General features: G+C 43.6%; 1 long non-coding RNA gene across 1 annotated transcript; it reads left to right on the top strand.

Annotated features, from left to right (window-relative positions):
- Window positions 1-118: 118 nt before the first annotated feature.
- On the top strand, window positions 119-14,592 carry LOC138637500 (uncharacterized). Its single transcript, XR_011312401.1, has 3 exons — window positions 119-196; window positions 8,078-8,347; window positions 14,408-14,592. It is a non-coding gene; the product is annotated as an uncharacterized lncRNA (long non-coding RNA).
- The last annotated feature ends 800 nt before the right edge of the window (window positions 14,593-15,392 follow it).

Below are 15,392 nucleotides of genomic sequence, written 5' to 3'. Positions count from 1 at the left end.
CCCTGCGCAGACTATTCATGTTGTTAATAAACCTGTTAACTCTTGATCTGCCGCCTGTCTGTGATGACATCTCACGTTTCTGCAATTTCTGCAATGTCATAGATCCATGCAGGGCAACCTGCTACATATGACATGGAGCACAACAGAGAGCAGTGGACCAAGGAGAAGCGAGCAGAACCCAGGATACTTGGGACAGGTGTGTAACCTATAGCTTCTATCTACATTATAATCTTTTGGAATAGAAGATAATACATGTCTCTTTGATAGTGCTGCAGAGCAGCCACAGTGAACCCATATGAGTAAGAAAAACTGAGGCCATGATACATGAAGACTGGTGATTTTCATTCTAGCCTTGATGAGCGTGCATGTTGGAATGAAACTCATTAAGGCTACGTTCAGATTAGCGTTGCGCGCCGCTGCGTCGGCGACGCAACGCACGACGCACGAAAAAACGCGTGCAAACGCACGCAAAAACGCTGCGTTTTGCGAAGCGTGCGTCGTTTTTTGACGAAAATCGGACTCAAGAAAAATGCAACTTGTTGCATTTTCTTGCGTCCGACGCTAGCGTCAAAAACGACGCACGTGTCGGAAAACGCAACAAGAAAAACGAATGCGTCCCCCATGTTAAACATAGGGGCGCATGACGCGTGCGTCGCCGCTGCGTCGCCCGACGCAGCGTCGGGAAACGCTAATCTGAACGTAGCCTAACAAGCCTTGCTTGTGCTTTGCCACAAATCTCACTTGAGTCAGAGACTGGGGTAATATTTCTGGCATAAGAAATGCCACAGCGTGTTATGAATTAGATGAGCTGTGGCACCCCTTCCCCTTCCTAACCCATCAATTCTCATTTTGGAGGAGCTTGGCAAAACTGGCATGAAAACGTATAAAGTTGCAACATTTTTGTTCAGCTCTGAGTCACACAAAACTTTATGCAACTTTTCAAAGGAATTTATGTCAAATTTTCTGGTGTAAAAGCTTAGATGAATCTGGACTGGAAGGTCCACCATGGTCCAAAATCAACGACACACCCAATGATCAGCACACATGCCAGAAATGGCGTTTGGTTTGATTAGCCAATGTTCCTTCCTTTAGTCCCTGGTGCTGGCTTCATCTGGAAAACTCATTATTTCTTGCTTGTTTTCTATCTGCCATCTGTTTTGTTCTATAAATGTCATATACAACAAGTAGCAAAATAAGAAAGCACAACTGATACACCAGTACATTAACCCCTTCCCGACCTGTGACACAGCGTATGCGTCATGAAAGTCGGTGCCAATCCGACCTGTGACGCATATGCTGTGTCACAGAAAGATCGCGTCCCTGCAGATCGGGTGAAAGGGTTAACTCCCATTTCACCCGATCTGCAGGGACAGGGGGAGTGGTAGTTTAGCCCAGGGGGGGTGGCTTCACCCCCTCGTGGCTACGATCGCTCTGATTGGCTGTTGAAAGTGAAACTGCCAATCAGAGCGATTTGTAATATTTCACCTAAAAAAATGGTGAAATATTACAATCCAGCCATGGCCGATGCTGCAATATCATCGGCCATGGCTGGAAATACTAATGTGCCCCCACCCCACCCCTCCGATCGCCCCCCCAGCCCCCCGATCTGTGGCCCGCTCCCCTCCGTCCTGTGCTCCGCTCCCCCGTCCTCCTGTCCGCTCCCCCGTGCTCCAATCACACCCCCCCGTGCTCCAATCAAACCCCCCCGCACTCCGATCCCCCCCCGTGCTCCGAACCACCCCCCCTGCACACCGATCCCCCCCCCCTGCACACCGATCCACCCGCCCGCACACCGATCACTCTCCCCCATGCTCCGATCCCTCCCCCCCCGTGCTCCGACGCCCCCCCGTGCCCTGATCTCCCCCCCTTATACTTACCGATCCTGGCGGGGTCCGTCAGTCTTCTTCCCCGAGCGCCGCCATGTTCCAAAATGGCGGGCGCATGCGCAGTGCGCCCGCCGAATCTGCCGGCCGGCAGATTCGTTCCAATGTGAATTTTGATCACTGTGATATAATCTATCACAGTGGTCAAAATAAAAAAACAGTAAATGACCCCCCCCATTTGTCCCCCATAGATAGGGACAATAATAAAATAAAGAATTTTTTTTTTTTTTCACTAAGGTTGGAGTTAGAACTAGGGTTAGGGTTAGGGTTAGGGGTAGGGTTAGGGGTAGGGTTAGGGTTAGGGTTAGGGTTAGGGTTAGGGGTAGGGTTAGGGGTAGGGGTAGGGGTAGGGTTAGGGGTAGGGTTAGGGGTAGGGGTAGGGGTAGGGTTAGGGGTAGGGTTAGGGTTAGGGTTAGGGTTTCGGTATGTGCACACGTATTCTGGTCCTCTGCGGATTTTTCTGCAGCGGATTTGATAAATCCGCAGTGCTAAACCGCTGCGGATTTATGGCAGATTTACCGCGGTTTTTCTGCGCATTTCACTGCGGTTTTACAACTGCGATTTTCTATTGGAGCAGTTGTAAAACCGCTGTGGAATCCGCAGAAAGAAGTGACATGCTGCGGAATGTAAACCGCTGCGTTTCCGTGCAGTTTTTCCGCAGCATGTGTACAGCGATTTTTGTTTCCCATAGGTTTACATTGAAATGTAAACTCATGGGAAACTGCTGCGGATCCGCAGCGTTTTCCAAAGCGTGTGCACATACCTTTAGAATTAGGCTATGTGCACACGGTGCGGATTTGGCTGCGGATCCGCAGCGGATTGGCCGCTGCGGATCCGCAGCAGTGTTCCATCAGGTTTACAGTACCATGTAAACCTATGGAAAACCAAATCCGCTGTGCCCATGGTGCGGAAAATACCGCACGGAAACGCTGCGTTGTATTTTCCGCAGCATGTCAATTCTTTGTGCGGATTCCGCAGCGTTTTACACCTATTCCTCAATAGGAATCCGCAGGTGAAATCCGCAGGTAAAACGCAGTGCCTTTTACCCGCGGATTTTTCAAAAATGGTGCGGAAAAATCTCACACGAATCCGCAACGTGGGTACATAGCCTTAGGGTTAGGGTTGGGTTGGAATTAGGGTTGTGGTTAGGGTTAGGGGTGTGTTGGGGTTAGGGTTGTGGTTAGGGGTGTGTTGCGGTTAGGGTTGTGGTTAGGGTTACGGCTACAGTTGGGATAAGGGTTAGGGGTGTGTTGGCGTAAGAATTGAGGGGTTTCCACTGTTTAGGCACATCAGGGGGTCTCCAAACGCAACATGGCGCCACCATTGATTCCAGCCAATCTTTTATTCAAAAAGTCAAATGGTGCTCCTTCCCTTCCGAGCCCCGACGTGTGCCCAAACAGTGGTTTACCCCCACATATGGGGTATCAGTGTACTCAGGACAAACTGGGCAACAATTACTGGGGTCCAATTTCTCCTGTTACCCTTGAGAAAATAAAAAATTGCTTGCTAAAACATCATTTTTGAGGAAAGTAAAATGATTTTTTATTTTCACGGCTCTGCGTTGTAAACGTCTGTGAAGCACTTGGGGGTTCAAAGTGCTCACCACATATCTAGATAAGTTCCTTGGGGGGTCTAGTTTCCAAAATGGGGTCACTTGTGGGGGGTTTCTACTGTTTAGGCACACCAGGGGCTCTGCAAACGCAACGTGACGCCCGCAGACCATTCCATCAAAGTCTGCATTTCAAAACGTCACTACTTGACTTCCGAGCCCCGACATGTGCCCAAACAGTGGTTTACCCCCACATATGGGGTATCAGCGTACTCAGGACAAACTGGGCAACAATTACTGGGGTCCAATTTCTCCTGTTACCCTTGAGAAAATAAAAAATTGCTTGCTAAAACATCATTTTTGAGGAAAGAAAAATGATTTTTTATTTTCACGGCTCTGCGTTGTAAACGTCTGTGAAGCACTTGGGGGTTCAAAGTGCTCACCACATATCTAGATAAGTTCCTTGGGGGGTCTAGTTTCCAAAATGGGGTCACTTGTGGGGGGTTTCTACTGTTTAGGCACACCAGGGGCTCTGCAAACGCAACGTGACGCCCGCAGACCATTCCATCAAAGTCTGCATTTCAAAAGTCACTACTTCCCTTCTGAGCCCCGACGTGTGCCCAAACAGTGGTTTACCCCCACATATGGGGTATCAGCGTACTCAGGAGAAACTGGACAACAACTTTTGGGGTCCAATTTCTCCTGTAACCCTTGGGAAAATAAAAAATTCTGGGCTAAAAAATTATTTTTGAGGAAAGAAAACGTATTTATTATTTTCACTGCTCTGTTTTATAAACTTCTGTGAAGCACTTGGGGGTTCAAAGTGCTCACCTCACATCTAGATAAGTTCCTTTCGGGGTCTAGTTTCTAAAATGGGGTCACTTGTGGGGGGTTTCTACTGTTTAGCCACATCAGGGGCTCTGCAAACGCAACGTAACGCCCGCAGAGCATTCCATCAAAGTCTGCATTTCAAAATGTCACTACTTGACTTTCGAGCCCCGACATGTGCCCAAACTGTGGTTTACCCCCACATATGGGGTATCAGCGTACTCAGGAGAAACTGTACAACAACTTTTGGGGTCAAATTTCTCCTGTTACCCTTGGGAAAATAATAAATTGCAGGCTAAAAGATCATTTTAGAGAAAATAAAATTTTTATTTTATTTTCATGGCTCTGCGTTATAAACTTCTGTGAAGCACTTGGAAGTTCAAAGTCCTCACCACACATCTAGATTAGTTCCTTTGGGGGTCTAGTTTCCAAAATGGGGTCATATGTGGGGGATCTCCAATGTTTAGGCACACAGGGGCTCTCCAAACGTGACATGGTGTCCGCTAATGATTGGAGCTAATTTTCCATTTAAAAAGCCAATTGGCGTGCCTTCCCTTCCGAGCCCTGCCGTGCGCCCAAACAGTGGTTTACCCCCACATATGGGGTATCAGCGTACTCAGGACAAACTGGACAACAACATTTGCGGTCCAATTTCTCCTATTACCCTTGGCAAAATAGGAAATTCCAGGCTAAAAATCATTTTTGAGGAAAGAAAAATTATTTTTTATTTTCATGGCTCTGCATTATAAACTTCTGTGAAGCACCTGGGGGTTTAAAGTGCTCAATATGCATCTAGATAAGTTCCTTGGGGGGTCTAGTTTCCAAAATGGGGTCACTTGTGGGGGAGCTCCAATGCATAGGCACACAGGGGCTCTCTAAACGCGACATGGTGTCCGCTGACAATTGGAGCTAATTTTCCATTCAAAAAGTCAAATGGCGCGCCTTCCCTTCCGAGCCCTGCCGTGTGCCCAAACAGTGGTTTACCCCCACATATGAGGTATCGGCGTACTCTGGAGAAATTGCCCAACAAATTTTAGGATTCATTTTATCCTATTGCCCATGTGAAAATGAAAAACTGAGGCGAAAAGAATTTTTTTGTGAAAAAAAAAAGTACTTTTTCATTTTTACAGATCAATTTGTGAAGCACCTGAGGGTTTAAAGTGCTCAATATGCATCTAGATAAGTTCCTTGGGGGGTCTAGTTTCCAAAATGGGGTCATTTGTGGGGGAGCTCCAATGTTTAGGCACACGGGGGCTCTCCAAACACGACATGGTGTCCGCTAACGATGGAGATAATTTTTCATTCAAAGAGTCAAATGGCGCTCCTTCCCTTCCGAACCTTACCATGTGCCCAAACAGTGGTTTACCTCCACATGTGAGGTATCGGTGTACTCATGAGAAATTGCCCAACAAATTTTAGGATCCATTTTATCCTGTTGCCCATGTGAAAATGAAAAAAATTGAGGCTAAAAGAATTTTTTTGTGAAAAAAAAGTACTTTTTCATTTTTACGGATCAATTTGTGAAGCCCCCGGGGGTTCAAAGTTCTCACTATGCATCTAGATAAGTTCCTTGGGGCGTCTAGTTTCCAAAATGGGGTCACGTGTGGGGGAGCTCCAATTTTTAGGCACACGGGGGCTCTCCAAACGTGACATGGTGTCCGCTAAAGAGTGGAGCCAATTTTTCATTCAAAAAGTCAAATGGCGCTCCTTCCCTTCCAAGCCCTGCCGTGCGCCCAAACATTGGTTTACCCCCACATATGAGGTATCAGCGTACTCAGGACAAATTGGACAACAACTTTCGTGGTTCAGTTTCTCCTTGTACCATTGGGAAAATAAAAAAAATGTTGCTAAAAGATAATTTTTGTGACTAAAAAGTTAAATGTTCATTTTTTCCTTCCATGTTGCTTCTGCTGCTGTGAAGCACCTGAAGGGTTAAAAAACTTCTGGAATGTGGGTTTGAGTACCTTGAGGGGTGCATTTTTTAGAATGGTGTCACTTTTGGGTATTTTCATCCATATAGACCCCTCAAACTGACTTCAAATGTGAGGTGGTCCCTAAAAAAAATGGTTTTGTAAATTTCGTTGTAAAAATGAGAAATCGCTGGTCAAATTTTAACTCTTATAACTTCCTAGCAAAAAAAAATGTTGTTTCCAAAATTGTGCTGGTGTAAAGTATACATGTGGGAAATGTTATTTATTAACTATTTTGTGTCACATAACTCTCTGGTTTAACAGAATAAAAATTCAAAATGTGAAAATTGCGAAATTTTCAAAATTTTCGCCAAATTTCCGTTTTTATCACAAATAAACGCAGAATTTATTGACCTAAATTTACCACTAACATGAAGCCCAATATGTCACGAAAAAACAATCTCAGAACCGCTAGGATCCGTTGAAGCGTTCCTGAGTTATTACCTCATAAAGGGACACTGGTCAGAATTGCAAAAAACGGCCAGGTCATTAAGGTCAAAATAGGCTGGGTCATGAAGGGGTTAAAGTCAGATATTAGATTTTTTTTTTATGCACAATTTATATTTTTTTTATGTGTTTTGCTAAAGCCTTGAGGCAGCCAGTTTTACAGTCTTTTTATCAGATTTTTTTTCAATGTTGGGCTGTCAGACATGACTACACAATTATTGCGTCTGAAGTATAATTACCCTTAAAATCAATAGAGTTTTTTGTGAGCTCAAGTAATGCTTAAATTAAGCTACAAAACAAGTTAGTTTTCACGTTATGATGGGGACAATGTGTCCTAGTCTTGCAGCTGGTAACCACAGTTTATTTGTTCCTTGCTTTAATTATGCCATGACACTGCCATGTAGGTGAACCCAAAGTCCAAATAGAAAACACCAAGGTGTGGCCGGCAGGCAAACAGAATTTACTTATACACAATGCAGCCGAGTCAATGAGAATTATAGGAGGAAAACATGTTAGGCTATAATCCTTATTTCTATAGATTTGCTGTATTCATTCTCTTAGCAGCAGATTGTGTAAAGTAAATAAATAAGATTACATAAGGTCATGTCAAGTGCGGAAATCTCATACTTGTAGATGAAACCTTAATGCGGACACACATTAGAACAAAGTAGGTGGAGGGTTGAACAACCATTTTTCTGTTGAATGATCATTACATACTGTAGATGCAGCCATACACATTTTAGTCCATATTACGGGCATGTAAACTGGCAATTCATGTTCAACAACAAACTATTGATCATTCCAGGAGTATCCTCTTAACCTCTCCTGACATGGCGAATTTTCATTTTTGTGCCATTGTTTCTTTCTCATATTCTTCCAAGAGCCGTAGCTTTTTCACTTTCCAGTTCACAAAGCCATGGGGGGGGGGGGGGGGGGGTTCTAAGCGCAGTGAAATGGTGAAAAACAAAACTAATGCAGAAGTTTTATCTTTTCTTTTTCCAGTGTTAACTGTTTGGTACAAATGACCTAAAAACATGATTCTCCAGGACAGTGTAATTGCAATGATACCAAACTTGTATATATTTTATCTATTAAAATAGTGGAAATTAAATCAATCCATTTGTAAAACAAACACAACAATTTGTATTACACACTTTTCCCGTATCCAGGATTTGCTCCCTCTCACCTGAGTCTGCTGAACTCTATTGTGCTCCACGTCAAGCTTTGCAGGTGGCCTGGTGTGTTCTCATATGATTATCTGCCTGGGTCTATGTAAGGCCTACCAAAACACACACCTGGTCTTCGTATTAAGACTTTTTGTGTTCCCTAGTCCTGTCTGCCTGAAGCCTCTAGCACCTCTGCTACCTGCAGCCTTCAGTATCTCTGCTACCTATTTCAAGGTCTCCTGCCTGCATCCTTCAGCATCTCTGCTACGTGCTTCCCGGTCTCCTGCCTGCCTGCGGCCTCCAGCACCTCTGCTACCTGATTCCCGGTCTCCTGCCTGCCTGCGGCCTCCAGCACCTCGGCTACCTGGTTCCCAGTCTCCTGTCAGCCTGCATCCTCCAGTGCTTCGACTACCCATTTCCCATGTGCCTCACCTGAATACTGCACCGATGCATGTGGCTCTTGTGCTAACCGAAGCCTTGGGCTTGGAGGATCCACCTCACCAGGTGAGCCAAAGCTACTTGGATTGTTTGTATTCTCCATTTTCTCAAACTCTTATTTATTTATTTTTGCTAATTTAGCTCAGTGAGGGCTTGTTTTTTTGCATGGCTATCTGAAGTTCTGTTATTATCATTCTGAGTTACATACAATGATTTTGATTGCTTTTCATTACATTTTTTTAGAAAAGTGTGGTTACTGGGAAAACCCAATTCTAGCTGGGAAATCTAGCTTGCTGAATGCCATGACAACCAATCGGCGCCCAATTGAACACTTGGGTTAGATCATGGTGCCTAAATGCCACTGTCAATGATTGATAGTGGCACAGCAGTTATCATCATCTGTAGCACCTATCACTGCTGTTAAAGGCAGATGTCAATTACGTAATACAGATGACACCTGCCCTGTGTGGAGTAGTCTCAGCTCTAGAGCCCACTCCACACATTCTGACTTGTTGAACACCATACATATCTGTAATGGAGTGTTAAAAGGCTATAAAAGTTTTCCCATCAAAGTAAGTAATGGCTTATTATTAGCATATCCCATTGTTTACAGATGGGTGAAGATTTGGCTGCTGGAATTGCCACCAGTCGTTAGAATGTGAGAATTCTTAGTAAACTGTGTCCGCAGTGTTCTGCACAGCGTGTAGCCAGGTGCACCGCTGTGCAGTGGAAATGTCATTCCATTTTCATAACGGAGGTATTTAGTTTATTTACAATTCTACTTCCACATCCTAATTTAAATGATAAATTAAGGAGATTTATTTTATATATAGAAAACAATTGCAATAATTGAATAATACAAGTTCTACCACGTTATAATGTACTTGGGTTTAGACATCATTTTTAATATCACTTCGGGCTGCCATGGACTAGAATTTCTTCTTATCCAGTGGATAAAAACCTTTCCTGTCTATTTCCGACAGATGAGCGCAGCTTGGTAATTGTGTCTAAACTATGTGAGTGGAGTTATCAGGACAAGTTTTCAGCCTCTGTAAGTCCCTCAGATTTTCATTATACAATAATTGAGCTTTAGCTATGGAGCACTCATAAACCATTTTAAATATATAATGAATGATCACCACTTTGGGCAGATCACTCTATTATACGAGTATAGAGACTTTCTGTTACAAATTTTCAGCTTCACAATAAATGATACAAACTGGCCATTTTAGAGAACAACCCTTAAAAGGCTACTTTTCCCAAAAATTTGAGACATAGTATAGGTGTCAGTATATTCATATGAGTGAATTTACATCAGTCGAAATGCTGAGTTCTCAATATAAGTGAGAATATAAAACCTACTATTTGCCAACTAAAGAAGTACTGTACTTGTGTTCAGAGGCGCTTATAGGCCAAGTCAGTAAAAACTTCCTGTAGGCATAGTCATATGGAATGGAAGTAGGCACACTACAACTTAACGGGGTTAACCAGGTTTGGACTGCAAACTTTTGAATCCTCACAATATGCGCATTCTCTAGTACTAGCAGCGAGAGTGGGTACAAATTTGCATACGTGCAATAACGTACCGACTAGACATGCTCAGCCTCACTCGACTCACTTGTATTGAGCATGGACGAGCATGTCTAGTTGGAATGTGGCAGGAAGTATGCAAATCGCATACTTGCGGTCATGTGATCGCCTGCTCTTGCCACAGACACCAGAGAATCCTCACAATTTGCAATGCACTCGCTAAGAGGATTCAGAAGTCTATGACACACATAGAGTGTCTGCAGACTTTCAACCCAAACCTATACAACTTCTTTAAGACAGCCGCAACCCCAATAGATTTTTTTATATATTATTATCATTGTCTCAAAAGTTTGTGTTTCTATAAGATTTATTAAGTTTCAGATATTTTAGAAATGTCATAAAACTGAATACTTTGTAAAATTATATAAGAAGTTCACTGTAAATAGCTTTTTTATTACTTCCAGCTTGTGTTTAATTTATCCTTGGAGGCATTATGTGAAATGTTAGAAAAACTTTGAAAATATATCTTACATAATACATCTTGAAAGAAGGCCAACATCTACTTACAATGTATCTGTTGTTTAATAGAAGACAGCCTGTATCGTATGATCAGAGTTAGGCATACAAGTATACAAGTGGCTATAAAACATTTTTTTCTGTAATTTCCATGTGTAACTTAAAATGTATTTTAGAAAATATGATGCATTCGGTGTTTAAATGTGAATACATGATGAATGGACAATAAAATAATAACATGTATTCTCATTTGGGTGTGGGCACTTAGTGAGAAAAAAAGAAAAACACAAACTAGAGAAGAGAGTTCTGTTATCTGGAATAAAAGGGACAACAACATGAAGTGGAAGCTCAGCAGGTTTATGTGTCCATTTTTTGACTAACTACTAATCCTATAGAAAAGTCTATAGAATATAAAAGTAGTTGTTCTTTTAGGAATATAGAAGATTAAGGATTATTTATCCCCTTTACTTCCCAGCAATTTTTTTCATTTTTGCAATTTTGATTTTTATTCTTCTGTTGATATACCTATATGAGGGCTTGTTTTTTGCTAGACGAGTTGTAATTTTGAATTACACTATTCATTTTACTATATAACCCAACTCTTCAGGTCAGGATGATTATGACAATGTCAAACTTGTACTTTTCTTTTTAAAGAGGAACAGCTGTTTTAATTTTTATTTCATAAATCAATTGTATACATGAAGATAAACAACTTTGTAATATATCTGTGAAGGATGGCACCGGAGAGATCACGCAGAATCCCACTGCTGCCACATGTGAAGAACCCGCACCTCTCCACCCCACCTGATGTCATTATTTTTACATTGGAGGGATCACGTGGTACACTTTTCTCTCTTGCACCGTGACATTCTGCACCCCTTGGGGACATATAAGGTCAGCTTGGCACAGTTTTACAAAGACACCCCCTGTCCACATGAGCCCAGGAGTGACAGGATGTGGCCCACGGAGTCACTGATGTTGCTCCCAACCGCTCACGACCCTGACAAGCTGAGAGGCCCCTGTCACTAGAACCAGTGAAACAGTGCCTGGTAAGCCCAGTAGGACTGCCACCAGCTCTTCGTTAGATATAAGCCCAGTCTGCTAACGGGAGTATATTGGGCCAGGAACCAGCCCCAGTATCATGGAAATTAAGCCCCCAGGGCTGGACCTAAATCCCCTCCCCTTGCATTTAGCAGCTAAAAACTCTAAAACCTAACATGAGTTATAACTCCCTAATGGAAAGCTCCAGGGAGGTTGTTTTGGTGCCATTTGATCTGGTTGGGCCCCTGCTACGCGTTGAGACTAAACACAGCTTTGCTACCTGGCTCCTACTAGCCATCCTACGTACTCCCCACCCTGTGGTGGTAGAATGGATTGATACCCTGGAAGGCTTTTGCCCCTTTCCAAAGATCTCAAAAATGTAACTGGTGTGTGGCTAGGACGTACAATAAGTCATATTCTCCTTACTAAAGCCTAGCTGTCTGAGCAAAACAGTTAAACTGCATGTGCTCCATAGGAGGTCTTCCTGCAGGAGTTTGGATACTCATTAGCTGGTGAGGGTGTGAATTGCTTTGAGCTGAGAACACTGGGTGACCTGCTGAGCCAGGTGTCCATTTTAAGCCACCCATGTTTTTAGGAGGATTGTAAGCTGCCATTAAATCCCCACATTCTTCTCAGCAGAATTCCACTGCTGCCACCACATGTGAAAAACCTGCACCTCGCCACCCCGCCTGAAGTCACTATTATGGCTGAGGGATCACGTGGTACGCTCAACATATAAGGTCAGCCTGGCACAGTTTTACACAGACACCCCCTGTCCACACAGACCCAGGGAAGCACAGGGAGTGAAAGGAGGTGGCCATGCAGTCGATGACGTTGCACCAAACTCACTTATAAACTTATAACCCTGACTGGCTGAGAGGCCTCTTTCACTAACACCAGTGAAACAGCGCCTGGTCAGCCCAGTAGTATTTCCACCTGTTCCTCATTAGATATAAGCCCGGTCCATTAACAGGATTATACCAGGCCAGAAACCAGCCCCAGTAGACATGAATGTGTGGATTCGTGGATCAAGATAAAAGAGCAGACCAAGGTTAAATTATATATTTAATCACACTAAAGCACACTAGATAAAACACTATATACACAATGGTTATACATATACAGTGGTCAGATATGCAAATACAAATGGTGGTAGGACAAAGTATGCAGAATATAAGAGTCAATTACTAGTCAGATGAAAGGCCTGTCTTGTTGGGGAGGGGCTGCTACATGGGAGGCTGGTGACCCCCTCTGTTTCTTGACTTCTCCTCATACTATATGTCATCACAACCTCCCCAGGTAAAAGCAGTAGGTCATGCTTTACACAAGCATTTAACTCCTTGGAGTCACTCCACTCCTGCCTCCTAGGCTGGACCTAAATCCCCTCCTCTTGCATCTAGCAGCTAAAAACTCTGAAACCAAAGATGGGACATAACTACTTAATGGAAGGTCTTACAGAGGCGGTTTTGGTGCCATCAGCTTTGGCCGGGCCCCTGCTATACTACATGGCTCCTACTAGCCATTCTATGTTACTCTCCACCCTGGGGTGCTAGAATAGATCGAGACCCTGGAAGGCGTGGTGCCCATTACAGAGAACTCGAAAATGTAACCGGTGTCTGGCTAGGATGTACGATAAGTCCATTTTCCCCTTATGAAATCCTAGCTATCTGAATAAAGCAATTACAGTATAGGCTCCACAGGAGGTCTTCCAGTAGGAGTTTGGATACTAGCTAACTGATGGGGACTGTGACTTTCTTCTTTGAAGCTGCTATCCAAGAAGTATAATTTCTCCTTGCAGAGATTGACATGCTAAGCATGCTAAGATGAGGAGACTTAAAGCCGCAATGCTCCTCTGGGAAATATGCAAATTATGCAAATTGTCTCTTCAGAGAGGAAGAGAACTGAAACTCTAGAGTGCCACCTATTGGAAGGTAGCGATTCTACAAGTCAACGTCGACCCTTTAACGAGTCTTGTCACATGACTTAGGATAATAGCCAAACCAGAATCTAAATTTGCAGCCACTGTGTTTTGGGGTACTGCCCCTCGTCAGTGCAAAACGGAGAGCCAAACTAGATCTGATGCACTCTCTTGGTTTTAATTTCAGACTCCTTGACCTCTCTGCCTCACAGCTTGTCTGTGAGGAGTGACTTAGCGTCACATTATGGCTGGCTGTTACATTTGTCTCTTTTGCCACTATGGACCCTGTTCACATGCTCAGACGAATCAATCTAATCAGTCGTTTATTCTGACATATATTTTTTTTTTTTTTGTCGGAAGAACAAAAAACAGCAATTCTGCCATTGTTTTTCATTTTTTACACTGTGCAGGGTAATTAACATGACAACCAAAAGCAATAAAATTCACAGAATACTTCATTATAACTAGAGACACACCATTCACAATGAATACATCCACAAGAGCTCAATGGGTTCATATAAGCTCTACAACAAAGTATCACAATGGAAAACCACATGAAATATGCAAGTTGTAAAAAATATTTCAGAACCATTGTTCTGCCCATCTTAATGTGCAGAAAGTCAATTATCATGTTATTCAAGTTGTGGCCACTGGAGGTCATCAGTTGCCTACTTTTCATGTTGTTTACCAACCTTTCCCTCCTAAGAGCAATGTCTTATGGGTTAGTTCCGCCCACATTCTGCTTGTGAAGACAAGCTTCAGTAGCCATTTTTCCTCAGATCTGCAGAGAGGCACACGTGCTCCTGTCTCGCTTACTTTCTTACCCCTGTCCTAACGGATCTCGGTACGTTTATAAAGGTTTAATGCATCTTATGTTTGTGTTAGTATTTAAGCCTTATGCAGCTCCTATAGTCAGATATAGTTAGGCAGATGTGCTTTGCAGCTTGCAGTTAGGTTAATGTGTACTCTGCATGTAGATAGATGCATTCTTGTATAGAATAGGGCAGTGCTGTTAGAATTACTGTGTAATGCACTCTGTATAATTCTTGCTGTTATGTCCCAGTTATTTATGTGATTGCACCCTGTATGTGCATATACTGAAATGCTGTTATTCTTTACAGTTTTTCACCAGTCATCCACTATGATCAGTCATCCACTATGATCAGTCATCCACTATGATTATTCACTGAACATCCACTTTGTACATCAACATCATTCACTATTCGATCATCTACTATGAATACTGTCCACCATTGTTGTTCAACGTTATAGTTTTGGTTATCATCACCCTAATAAATAAGACTTAAGCATCAACACAGTCTGTTTACTGGGATGTGGATGAAGGTTTAGCCGTATGTTGGAATCCACACAGCATCCTATGTGGAGGAAGACAGAACAATGAAAAACGAGACCGCCAGTCGCAGGCGGTGATTGTAAAGAACAGATTAGCTGCCCTCAGTGAAACTGATAGCCGGTCGCAGGCTGTAGTTGTTCAGACTGTACGGAACCGCTAACACCCACACTGCTCCGCATTCGGGTATCACAGCAGCCGCCATACAGCCGCAGGACTATACTGCAGCCCGCCAAGAGAAGCTACATCATTCCCGCCACGCGGAAGCAGTACGCAGCTAAGCGCACAATGTCTCGAAACAGCACATCCTCACTCAAGACGAGGTCACGAGCAAGCTCTAACAGGTCATCATTAGCATAGCTGGCTGCTGTCGCTCGTGCTGAAGCTGAAGCAGCCAAAGCGAGGTCCTCCTTTGCCGAGAAAGAAATGCATCTAAAGCTGAGACAAGCAGAGCATGAGGCAGAAAAGGTACGTTTGCAGGCAGAACAAACTGCACGCCTGCAAGCAGAAAATGCACGTTTGCAGGCTGAAACCGCACGTTTGCGGGCAGAGCAAGAAGCAGAAGGTGCGCGCCTGCAAGTGTCTCTAGAAAGACTTATGGTAGACAAAGAGGCAGCAGCTGCAATAGCTAAGGCAGAGTACTTGGAAGCCATGAAGGATCCTGATTATGAGAGACGCAGCAACGTTCTTGGAACAGATCTAGAGCAGCAAGATCCAGCTCAGCGCGTCGCAGAGTACGTTCATCGACACTCCAG

This window comes from Ranitomeya imitator, chromosome 5 (assembly GCF_032444005.1).
Source record: "Ranitomeya imitator isolate aRanImi1 chromosome 5, aRanImi1.pri, whole genome shotgun sequence".
Classification (NCBI taxonomy): domain Eukaryota; kingdom Metazoa; phylum Chordata; class Amphibia; order Anura; family Dendrobatidae; genus Ranitomeya; species Ranitomeya imitator.
This window is presented reverse-complemented; position numbering and strand designations above follow the sequence as displayed.